Source organism: Zerene cesonia, chromosome 26 (assembly GCF_012273895.1).
Source record: "Zerene cesonia ecotype Mississippi chromosome 26, Zerene_cesonia_1.1, whole genome shotgun sequence".
In the NCBI taxonomy this organism is placed as follows: Eukaryota; Metazoa; Arthropoda; class Insecta; order Lepidoptera; family Pieridae; genus Zerene; species Zerene cesonia.
The window spans coordinates 3326831-3339304 of NC_052127.1; the positions used below are offsets into that span (position 1 = coordinate 3326831).

At 33.3% G+C, this 12474-nt stretch overlaps 1 non-coding gene across 1 annotated transcript; it reads left to right on the top strand.

The window, feature by feature from the left end:
- Positions 1–2630: 2630 nt before the first annotated feature.
- Positions 2631–2703, top strand: Trnam-cau. The gene has a single exon. It is a non-coding gene; the product is annotated as a tRNA-Met (tRNA).
- The last annotated feature ends 9771 nt before the right edge of the window (positions 2704–12474 follow it).

Consider the following 12474-nt stretch of genomic DNA (forward strand, 5'->3'; position numbering starts at 1 on the left):
TACTTGGACATTTAAATATTCTTGCGTTTCGGATTATAAACCCAAGCATTTGGTTAGCTTTTTTTACAACATTTTCGACTTGGTTTAAAAAAGTAAATTTTTATCAAAAGTAACACCCAAATCTTTGATAGTATCCACTTGTGCTAATTCCTCTCTATTGTTCTTAATTATTGTCCAATTCCTTAATACAAAAAACAAATTAGTTTTATGTTGTATACGCTCTCACTACCGGGCACCGATCACAATAATAAAACCGCGTGGTTGTGGCGCACCATCACAGACAACCATTACAAAGGCAGCATCCACTCTGCGCACATACGTTTCGTATTTAAGTACATAGCTTTCACGAGTACATGCGTACATCACATAATGTAAAATGTTTGACGTTTTATAGAGATAGATTTAGCGTCACTGCGCGCTAATCAGATTATTTCGACGATTTCGTAGATGCCTTTGAACCGCTACGACGACTACGGTCTACGTAGTAGCTACTACAGCTACGGTTTTATTTACCAATAATATCAACGTTTGTTCATCTGTTGCGCGTAGATTCTGATGTGATTTACAAAAATTAGGGTAGTCGCATGAGAAGTAAGGTAAAGTGAATTTAGTAAAGAACTGAAGATATTAACAGAAAAATTGTACAACAGATTATGATAAAATCTCCCGGTAGAATGAAAGTACGAAAATAAAATAATTAGTTAATAATGCTATAAAATATAAGTAGCTAAATCTGTTCTCCTCATTGCTAAATATAGACTTTACAAAATACTTATGTTCAACTGTAGCTAAAAGCTATGTTTCATCAATATTTAATGTAATAAATACAGTCTCACTCATCAAAATTAAATAATAATAAAAATTTAATGACATTTCATTCAACATTTTTATTCTGTACTCTAACTCCCAAATTAGACAAAAAGCTACAGAAAATCAATTTATTTCTTGCACGCTCGACTATTCGAACCCCCAGGCTATCAAATTGTAATCCAAGGTCCTAACCACTGCTCATGATTCAACAATTACAAATCCAAAGCAACCGCGCATAATGAACCGATAATCAGTCCAACTGATCCACAGACAGACATTCTGTTCACAATTCAGGCTGTGGCCAAAAACCGATGGTGTACACGCCTCAATGAACCTAGATTCAATCGGATGCGTTATGCATCAGTGCGCTGTGTGCAAATTTTCTCACATAATATATTCTCACAAAAATCACAAAATATATTCTACTAGGTATTCGCGTGGGTTTGCCCGCGTAGTCAAATGATAAGACAGTGCACGGAGCTTTAATCGTAAAAGTCCTGTTCTTGTAGAATTTTCGAGATCAACTATAAACTATAACAATATCCTGTCTCGGTTTTCGGGTGTCAAAATATCTCCATACTAAATTTCATCCGAATCAGTCCAATAATCTGAGACTAGCGCGTTCAAGCAAACATACAAACTCGTCATAGATAAAAAAATGTGTATTAATATGCACATTATATTTGAATATAAATTTCAATAAAACATTCCCAAACTGAAGATATGTTATAAGATATGTTTTCTTGTGTTATGTTAGGTATAGATATATGGTATAACTTCTTAAACAAGCTTACGAGCATACAATACGATATACAATAGCTACGTTCATTATACACGCTTACAAAAATATAAAAAAAAAAAACAAAATATACATACTTTTTACAGCAAAAAACTAAACCAGCTTCAAATTATCAGGAGACTACACGCGAGGCATCAGCTTTGAAATAAAAAAATAACTATCAAGATCGGTTCCGTCCAATGTTCTGATGTACCAACGCCCGAAATATATACGTGAATTGATAAACCTTTTCCATTCTTTTGAAGTCGATTGGAAAAGAGACGAAGGCGGTAAGAGAAAGAAGAATTATCACGCCGGCTGTAAAGGTACCGTGCCAAGGTCAATAGTGAATTATCTTCAGAATACAGAACTTGATTTTTTACAGCATTAGAAGTGTGAATTTAAAGTGTATCCATGCAAAAACATATTACCATACTCATTCATTTTCTTTGATACATTAGCGAGATTAACGATTACATTAATTACTAGCGGACCACCCCGGCTTCGCCCGTGGTACATATATAGCCTAGTCTTCCTCAATAAATGAGCTATCTAACACGGAAATAATTATTCAAATCGGACCAGTAGTTCCTGAGATTAGTGCGTTCAAACAAACAAACTCTTCAGCTTTATAATTTTAGTATAGATGTATTCTTAGGTACATAATTGCGCATTTATATCAACACGTATTTAATACTTACACTCATTACTGGGTCATGTACAATATAGGGGCCTCAAACGTGTACTGGTACCTTTTTGGGAAGCGTTCCATCGCAGCCCAAATCTTATATTATCTTACCGTGCAGACGAGATCGTGGCCCATCGCTGTCCTATTGATTTAAAAAATTAAACTGAAAAAATGGCCGAGCGGTGAAATAGTTGAATCGGTAAAGAATTTTATTAATTTTTGAAAAATCGTCAACTACGACCAAATAATTAGTTTTGCTAGATTTCCTATTATTACTTATTTTTCAATAAAGAATTGCAATGTACATACAATCATTATTTGAATAATAATCATAATTTTGTTGCTCCGTCACCGGCCTCGGTGGCGCAGTAGGCAGCGCGTAAGTCTCATAATCTTAAGGTCGTGAGTTCGAGCCTCACCCGGGGCAATGTTTTTTTATATTTTTATTAAATACGTACGTATCTTTGATTAATCACAGTTTTTTCTTATTACTAAAAATCAAAGAAATAAATTTTGGAGAAAAGTTATATCTGAAATATTACGCTCAGTATTTGTTTGCATTAGTATGTTAATATTAACAGAAACGAGTTCCATACATCAGTTGATGTTCCAGAATAAATGATTGAAAATTAAATTTCTCACACAGGTATAAAGGTATCACTCAGATCCCCAGTATCACTTGTAGTATCCCCTGGACGCGTGGGTGAAATGGAAGTAAAGGCGAAAGTAGCGGAATGTGAAATAATTACATCTCATATAATACATAAAAATACCTTAACTGACTCAACCGATAAATTCAATCCTACAAATTGCCTTTCGAAATACTCCGATGTTTTAATAATTTCTATTATTTGAGGACAAGTCCATCAAAACACATGATAAAATCGGTCCGGTCAACCTGAAGTTATGAATAAAGTTATAGGAAATCCAATTTTCTCTTATCATTTGTTATTTTTACACAGACAAATTATCTTATATTATAGGTCTAAAGTTCTACAAGAAAACTATGGTACTAAAACTATGGTTCATAAAAATTATATTCATAAATATCAAGCTGAGTTGCGCTCTTCCATGTTTTTTACACCTCACCCCTACAATATACAAAGAACAGAATCATCTCTGACATTTAACATCTAAAGGCCGTTTCCTGAATATTTCCGCATAGTTAAACAAAACCTCCTACTTTATAGTTATTATGCTCAGTGACCTAAAACTGCGTGATACTGCGATGCTGTCGCACTTTATGAGATTGTGTGAAACACAATTTATCACTACATAGAATAAAACAAAGTCGCTTTCTGCCGTCTGTATGTCTATAATATGCTCAGATCTTCAAAGTTACGAAACAGATTTTGATGGGTTTTCTTAAATAGATAGAGTGATTCAAGAGGAAGGGTTATACGACAACAATAACAATTACATAGGAAGAGGGGGGTAGGGGATTTACTCCGATTTTAACACGTGCCCCGAGCAAAAGACAGTTTTACATAAATCATATTTATTTATACTAGTGGATTATTTAGAAGTTTATTCCAATTAATATTTTAGGATGACCAATATATTTTCTAGCTTTCTGATACATGTATAATGAAAATATTTATTCATCTAATGTTTTCAGTCAGTACCACTGTTTATAACTACCAAATAGATTCAACGATATGCGTTTTGGTAGAACCATTATATTTTCAGCAAAAGGGTTTACTGAAAACCTCTTAATATAAGATCAATGACTTAAAACAGAAACTAGCAATGCTCTTAAAACAAAAGAGTTAGGCATCAACACTGCACAAAAAACATCATCTGAAAATGCTAACTTGCTGCGACGTAAATAACCCAGTGAAATACTACTATATTTTTAATTAAAAAGGTAAAAAAGTGGCAAATCATGAAATTTATTAATGTAGTTATAAATACAGATAACATAATTCAGGACTACGATCTTGACATATTTTTATCTGGCGCGTACCTGGAGTGGCCTGTCCAGCGCGAAAAAAAAATAGAAGTGTCTACTTTCAACCCGAAAGCAACTCTATGCCTTTTTTAGTTTCGAGTAGTCATTAAATTTCGCAGTTACAACGTTGCGTATTTTTATCTGTAATTTTATAGTGGCCAGTTTCTTTTTTATAGTACTACTTAATTAAAACTCATGGAGACTGTTTTGAATTTCCCATACTAAATATAACGCGCTTGTAGTTTCATTATGTACATATAATTATTAGATATATGTATACCTTATTGGATTAAGATTTTTAACGGACGGTCGTTCTCGATTATCTGGTTTTATATTGTGTTTGTACTATTTAAATTACTTTAAAATTAAGTCTAGTTCTGACAATTTTGTCTGGTTTTTCAGTTTTATTTATCTTTATACAAGACTAGCTGCGGCCCGCGGCTTCACCTGCGTGAGTCTGAATACTGTTGGAATATCGGGATAAAAAGCTTATGGCCTTCTTGTTATTCTACTTATCCAGCTATCTACACACCAAATTTCATTGCAATCGGTTCAGTAGTTTTTGCGTGAAAGAGTAACAAACATATACATTCACATACATCCATCCTCGCAAACTTTCGCATTTATAATACTAGCTGCGCACCGCGGTTTCACCCGCGTAAGTCCGTTTCCCGTAGGAATATGGGGATAAAAAGTTGCCTAATGTTATTCCAGTTGTCCAGCTATCTACGTACCAAATTTCATTGCAATCGGTTCAGTAGTTTTTGCGTGAAAGAGCAACAAACACACACACATCCTTACAAACTTTCACATTTATAATATTATAGTGGAAGGATTTAGTACAAGATATACTATGAGAATAATTACATTTATCATGCCTGAATTTCCTTATATTTGGCTATATTTGGCTAATAGCTGACTCAAGAACAACAGCACAAATATTTTTATTAACGCAACATCCTTTAGATATTACTTACGACTAGCCCAATTAATTCTTAACTATAATAATAAAAAAAAAATCATCGATATTTATCACCAAATGATATCACCATTATATATATGTTATCAATAAAGTAACAATCACTTGCAACCGGTGTTTGGTTCTAATTTCAGTGTAAGCTCGTGTAATTTTCATATTAACTAAATTTCTAATCTGTCCATAAAGGCGCTTCCACACAGACCCAATAAACGGGCCGTTTAACCGTAATGTGGTCTGATAGCTCGCTAACGACCAATAGACCGTGTAACCGACGCTTTACTGTCCCTTAATAGACCAAACTTTACAATCTATTAATTTTGAATACTGTTGAAGCGTTTCCTCGGATTTCGGTTAGCGACAGCAATTGAATTCATTTGACGTTTTAATGGATTGTTCCTAGTGAAGTTTGAGCTATTTTGTGTTAAATTTGTTGTAGTACCATATTAAATTAAGAAAAATAAAACATTTAAGTTCCATTAAAATACCAACCATTCATAAATACGTATTTTGTTTTGTAGGCAACAATTAAATTAAAACATTGGCCATACAATGAGTAGTTTAAATTAGACGAAAACATATAAAAATATATAATAGATAAGCATGTTCAAACAAACAGAACATAACAGGTTGCCTGGCAGAGATTGCTGTTCAGCAATAAAGCCGCCTCTTGTCGGAGGCCCATTTCCTTTTCCTCACCCGTCCCAGTCCATTCCTTCTTTCCAGTCGTTAATCCTTTCCTTTTTCTTTACTCCTTAAAAGCGGGCAACACCTTCGCAGAGGCACTACCTCTGCGAATGTTCATGGGCGGTGGTGATCGCTGACCATCAGGCGAGCCACCAGCCCAGTTACCCGCTATGACATAAAAAAAAAAAATTGTACAAACGATGCCATTTTATTTCTGTTTATTGTATTCTTTCTTTCTAAATTTGTGCAATAAAGCATTATTCATAAATAAAAAAATAAAAACATACGTTTTTTGCTTCTTTGTCCCGTGCAATCTGATAAATGACATCATTTTGAACTTTGTCAAATCCTTGAGCAACGAAACTGGTTACCAACATTGTGAGACGAGAAGAAAAAATAAACAAGTATAAGAGATATGCATTATCAAATACCCTTATTTGATAATAAAGCATTAAGCGTGCTTCAGAACGAATTAGATAGCTCGCACCGGGTAAAGTATCAGGCGACCTAACAGTTCCTTTGTCGACAGAGATATAAAAAACAAATAACAAGAAAAAAACAGAAAATATGTCACTTGTTTTCGTTGGCAACGGAAATTCACAGGGAGAACCAAAAAGTATTATTAATTGGACGGAACTTCTGATAAGTTCATGTTAATTGATTTCGCCTATCATTACACGATGATCAGAAGTCCCGCCTCTAGTTTAACACTTATTTATTTACAAGCCAGAAATATAAATACACAGACTTAATCTTTATACCCACAATATCTAGCATTTTTACCTCGAAGAGTAAGAACAACAATTTTTGTTTTTCACTTGTTCGGTTGGTTGCCTGGAAGAGATCACTTGTAAGTGATAAGGTCGCTTCTGTGCTGTATGTTTTAGCTTCAGTTTTATTGTATTTATTTCTGCTGCGTTGACAGCACAATAAGGTGTTTAAAATAATAAATATATAACAACCTCACACTCATTTAAAATCCTTCGTATTTCATCCTTAGACTGAGAAAACTGACTCATAGTTCAGAGTAACACCAATATATTTATAGCCTTACCCCATTCATATCATACCATGACTGGTGCAGAGCTGGGAGCACGAAGTTTCCGCAAGTTATCCGCAGATATCCGTAATCGCTAATCAATACGGAAACGACATTCAACGCAGGATTCTACCATGCACGCTGTTATTGACGGCTCATCTGAACAACAATAGTGTGATTAGAGGTATTAATATAATTCGGATTAATTTACATCTGTCAATGTTATGATCAGACTTGTATGGAACTGTATCTAGAATGTATACAACGCAAAAAATATTATCATTAGTAATCAAGTAGCTTATATTTGGAAGAGTTGGTCGAGAAAAATTACACATACATTTATAAGACTTCTTGAGCGAGTGGTTATCCAAATATCTGAGAAAAGGATAAGGTCGCCGATTTATTGAAAGCGTTATTTGTTCACATTAATATATTTCTAAATATTTTCAGAGTAATGCCATATATGGCATACATAATTGAGTTCATATATATACATGTAAAATGCAAATTAACCCTTAATTTTAGCATGATACTACTGATCTTCGATATTGTAATTCAAAAACTTGAGAGCCTACAAAGTTCATAAAATCTGAGTAATGCGAGATAGGAAAAAATATAAGGGAACCTTCTCTCTTATCTCGCAGAAATTAAAGCAGTATTCCGAAAGTTAACTAGCAACATACTTTATATATGTTTGACAACATAGTTGCTTTCATACAAAAGTTACTTTTTAAAAAACACATAAAAAAGTTTAGACACGAGAATACCAATTTGGAAATTATTTTCTCAGTAAAAAGCAACAATTTCCCTAATTGGAGCCGGGGCTTGGATATAACTCGTGCCTAAAAGTCACATAAAAATTCGTTGTTTAAAACGCACTCGACTTTCGAGACCGCCTCCGTTCCGGGAACTGAATTAAAAAAACAAACGTAACCAAACTCTTTGAAACATTTCAGAAAACCTTCGTTCCTTATTCAATAACTTTATTGTGGTAGTCGAGCACGCTTCGGCACGAATTGGCCCAGCTCGCACCGGGGAAGTACCACACCCCCACAGAAAACAGGCGAGAAATAGTGATACCACTATTTCTCGCCGGTTTTCTGTGCCACTGTGTTTCGTACGGTGAGTGGGGGAGCCGAAGGCCCGTTTCCTTTTCCTCATCCGTCCCAGTCCATTCCTTCTATCCAGTCATTAATCCTTTCATTTTCCCTTACCCCACAAAAGCGGGCAGCATTTTCGTAGAGGCACTACCTTTGTGAATGTTCATGGGCGGTGGTGATCGCTTACCATCAGGCGAACGAGGCTCAGTTGCCAGCTATGACATAAAAAAAAAGAAAAAAAACATTCTGTCCTTATACATGCTTCATAGAAGGATTCAACTTCAACCCCAAATTGGTTTATTTCCCAAGTCCAATAATGCAATTATAAATTAAAAGCCATTCCACATTATACTGAGTAGTAACTGCAATTATTAATACGTCACACGGTCTCAACAAGGACAGCTAATTTACAAAATGTACCAGTTCAATTTTATAAAGTGCCTGGGATAGTTTACTCTGGACACCTGCTATCCTGAAAACTAATAGCCTCTATTTCATACGTTCTTGTAAACTGTTCAAGTTATTGTTATTATAACTATAACATGTTAAGGATTTACTAGAGTGTAGTTTAAAAGTCCCGTTCCGTGTTTCTTTATATTTGCCCTATATCCCACGTATGGGATATGGGGCAAATATTCTTCCTTATTGAATTTCTTTACGAACAAGTCTTCTACATCAAGCTCAATCTATTAACATTTATCTCTTTCTTTGACTTATTAATTATATAATTTTTTCTTTTTTTCGCTAATTGAAGTAAAAATCAGTTTTAAAGTGATAATAATCAAATTCAGTACCCGAACCTTACCAGGTTTACTAACCTCAATATAAAACAGAGGTTTAGAGAAATTTTGAAAGAATAGAAAAAAATTTGATCACGAGGCAGGATTCGAACCTGCGTTTCTTGCCTCGTGATCAAATTTTTTCTATTCTTTCAAAATTTCTCATTTATAAAGCATTTCAATGCTATTAAACTAAAAATTAAAAGAGGTTTAGAGAGTTTGATTCACGGTAAAAACTAAAAAAACATGTGTCATGCTGTGTTCTACGTTACATTAACTCACACAACCATTTACCAAGGCCACAGTTACATTGAAGGCTAGTTAAAATTCTCAAACTGTTATTACAGAACACACTGTGGTAATATTATTCATCGCTAAGTTTGAATTGCGATAGCAAAATTGCTGTAGCGAGTCAAAATAAAATGAGCCAACGCATACCTCATAGATGCTCTTCAAAGAATTCGCTAGCATATTAAATAGATATCAATGTTATAAGACTGGTGGAGGGTCAAGAATTTCTTGCATATTTTTATTAGATGATATTTTTAGCTTGTATGCCAATTGCTTCTATTTAATGAAAGTGGGTACATACCGTATAAGCATTAATTCTTTATTCTAAGTAAATCTTTATTCTGGTGACATCCTTTTATCATCATCATCAGCGTATTTTTGTTTCCATTTCACGAGCCTTCGTTTTGTAATCCACCACATTGGCCAAGTACGAGTTGGTCGTGTTGAATGTTATATGTCGTATTCGTGACCATGCCGATTTTGTTTTGAAGTTGTCGAAGATGTTTTTCTTCGTTTTTACTTGTGCTTATGTGGACAATGTTTATTTCTTCACCTGGTCTAGAACTACAAACTTGTCGATTGATGTCCGAGGTCTTCACTACTGAGCCGCAATCGCACTGAACCATCCTTTAATTTTATTTATAACTAGCTGCACCCCACGGTTTCACCCACTTAAGTCCGTATTTTGTACAAATTTCGGGATAAAAAGCCTATATGTTATTCCAGTTCTCCAGCTATCTACGTACCAAATTTCATTGCAATATGTTCAATAGTTTTTGCGTAAAGAGCAGCAAACACACACATATCCTTAAAAACTTTCGCATTTATAATATTAAATATAATATTAAATTATCTAATGGATGGTAGGACTTTACCCATAGATATAACACACATTTATTTTAATAGGCAATTAGTTCCGAACAAAACAGAAGTAATTCCAAGGCATATCGACTCCCAACGCTTGAGTTCAATCACGTGATTAGTGAATGAACTAATTTCAATCAAAATATGTAGCCACACTAAAGTGAACATTTTACATATAAATATTAGAATTACAAGCATTACATTAAATTATTTATAATGTAGTTTGATGAAACTAGCCACCCATTAACCGGCGATGCCTATTCAAACATGGCCGTAAATTAATTTCGTAACACAGATTTATTAATATTATATGTCGATATTTAGTCCATGTAATTTTGTTATTTTGTAGTTGAAAGTATAAGTTGTGTGTTTCAAGAACAAATTATAACAAGTTTTTTGTGATAAAAGAAATAAGCAATAATGAATAAGTACATAGTTTTAAAGACAATAAAACGCTTAAATGATATATGCCACTAAATTGTCCCACTTGCTCACATAGTATACACAAGAAAACGATTTCATTCAATCCATATCAGAATAATAAGATGAAGTCATAAAATTATTGTACATATTATCAGTATTATGCTATCTATGGTACTATCATCGATCTTTAATGAGCATACAAAGTTCGAATTAAACCTCCTCGCTTAGTTTGGTCGGTCGTCAACCGTCGATCGTCGTGAAGGTAATTAATGTATTAAAAATAGTTTCAATTAAAAAAAATATTAAAGACCGAATGGTTCGAATTCTGCCTCATCACATATTTTTCAGTTCTTCATATTTTTCAAATATTAAATCATTCAATGCCATTAAAAACTGAACAATTATATCTAGCAGTGTATTAATTGTGTTGGGTTCTTATTAGCATTTATATTAACATAAATTAACAATATATCTGCGCCCAACTATTTATAATAACTTTATTGTCAGCTGTAAATAAAGATGATTTTCCGATAAAATATTCCCCACAAGAAATACTCCACGCTTACAAATGTATAAATCAAGCCACAAAATACAAAAACCAAGACTCATGACAACAATAAAATTCAAACACGTATTATTTGAACATAAAAACAAACTCCGGTTGGCTGCATGCAAAGTAAGTTATTACACCACAAAACATATCATTATATGACATCTTTTTTATAAATAGAAGTTGACAATTCGGTATACATCTGAAATTTATTTTTCGACATTTGGCTTATATTATATAATAAAATGAAAAAAATATTAAAACAAAAAGAATTTGAACCATTGAATCTGCTTTCAACAAGTTTTTCATCTGTTCTATTTTTAAATTTAAATTTATGGTCATGGCGTGTCATGAGCATGGTCATGCAAATGGCGGTCTCGAAAGTCGAGTGCGTTAAATTAATGATAATTTTGTAATAAATTAAATAGTTTCCTTAGTAACATTTTGTTCAATCTATTGCGAATTAATATACCTATAGATGAACTATTATATTTTTATTTAAAAAAATAACTTATAAGCAGTTGAATAGCGCACAGTTTAAAAAATAATTATGTACTTATTTAACGGATCCTGAAAACCTAGAAGTTTACGATTTATCCATAAAAACATTTCATTGCATCTGCTTTTGTACAGGTTAAAAATAAAACAAAGAACACAGATAACATAAACCAAACGTGAGACATGGCAATCAAAACCCGGGTAGATATAACCCAGGTAGTAAAAAATATAACATTCGCATCTCGAAACGTGTATGACGTAATGTATTTTCAATTACCTCGTCACCTGGCTGCGTTCGCGTGATTGATATCACTGTATTATTCTTTTATATCTTCTGTATTAAGGTGGAGAATTTCATTCCGTTTTTTTGTAGGGCAAGCTGTTACCTACGCTGTCAGTACTAGTATATAAGTGTATAATCTATGGTCAGTACAGTGCGTATAAGATTTATTTAATCTGCACCCATTATTGAACTTATTTTAATCAATAGATAGGGAAAATACATAATATATATTTAAATTTTAAATAATAATTGATTGAATTTGAATATTATAATGAAGAATAAAATCAAATCATAGCAGAAAATCTTTTAAAATTAAATATGCCAATACGTCTTATCCTGTTTACAGTCTCTAAAAATGAAGCTAGCGTGTTCTCAGAACAAACTAAACATTTCATCAACATCCCAAAATATATGAACCATAAAACAGTGAAAATACAAGGAAAAAATGTGATAAATCTGAGTGTATGGTGTTTTGCGCTGCCATCCACACCCTAAACAAACAGGGATGAATCAACATCATCTTATTTACAGTAAAATCAAGTAAACATTGGTATAAAGGTCTGTTTTTGTGACTTTAAGGTAGTTTGTACCTTAGAAACAAACTTCCAAGAAAGACAAAGTAGAGTCATATTACATAGAAAGTTATCAGTGTGTGTAAAATTAATTAAAAGTATTACCGTCGAATACTGTATGACGCTGTAGAGTGTAGGTACCTATGCGTACATTATATTATGTACCTAGATATCAAGGGCGAAGA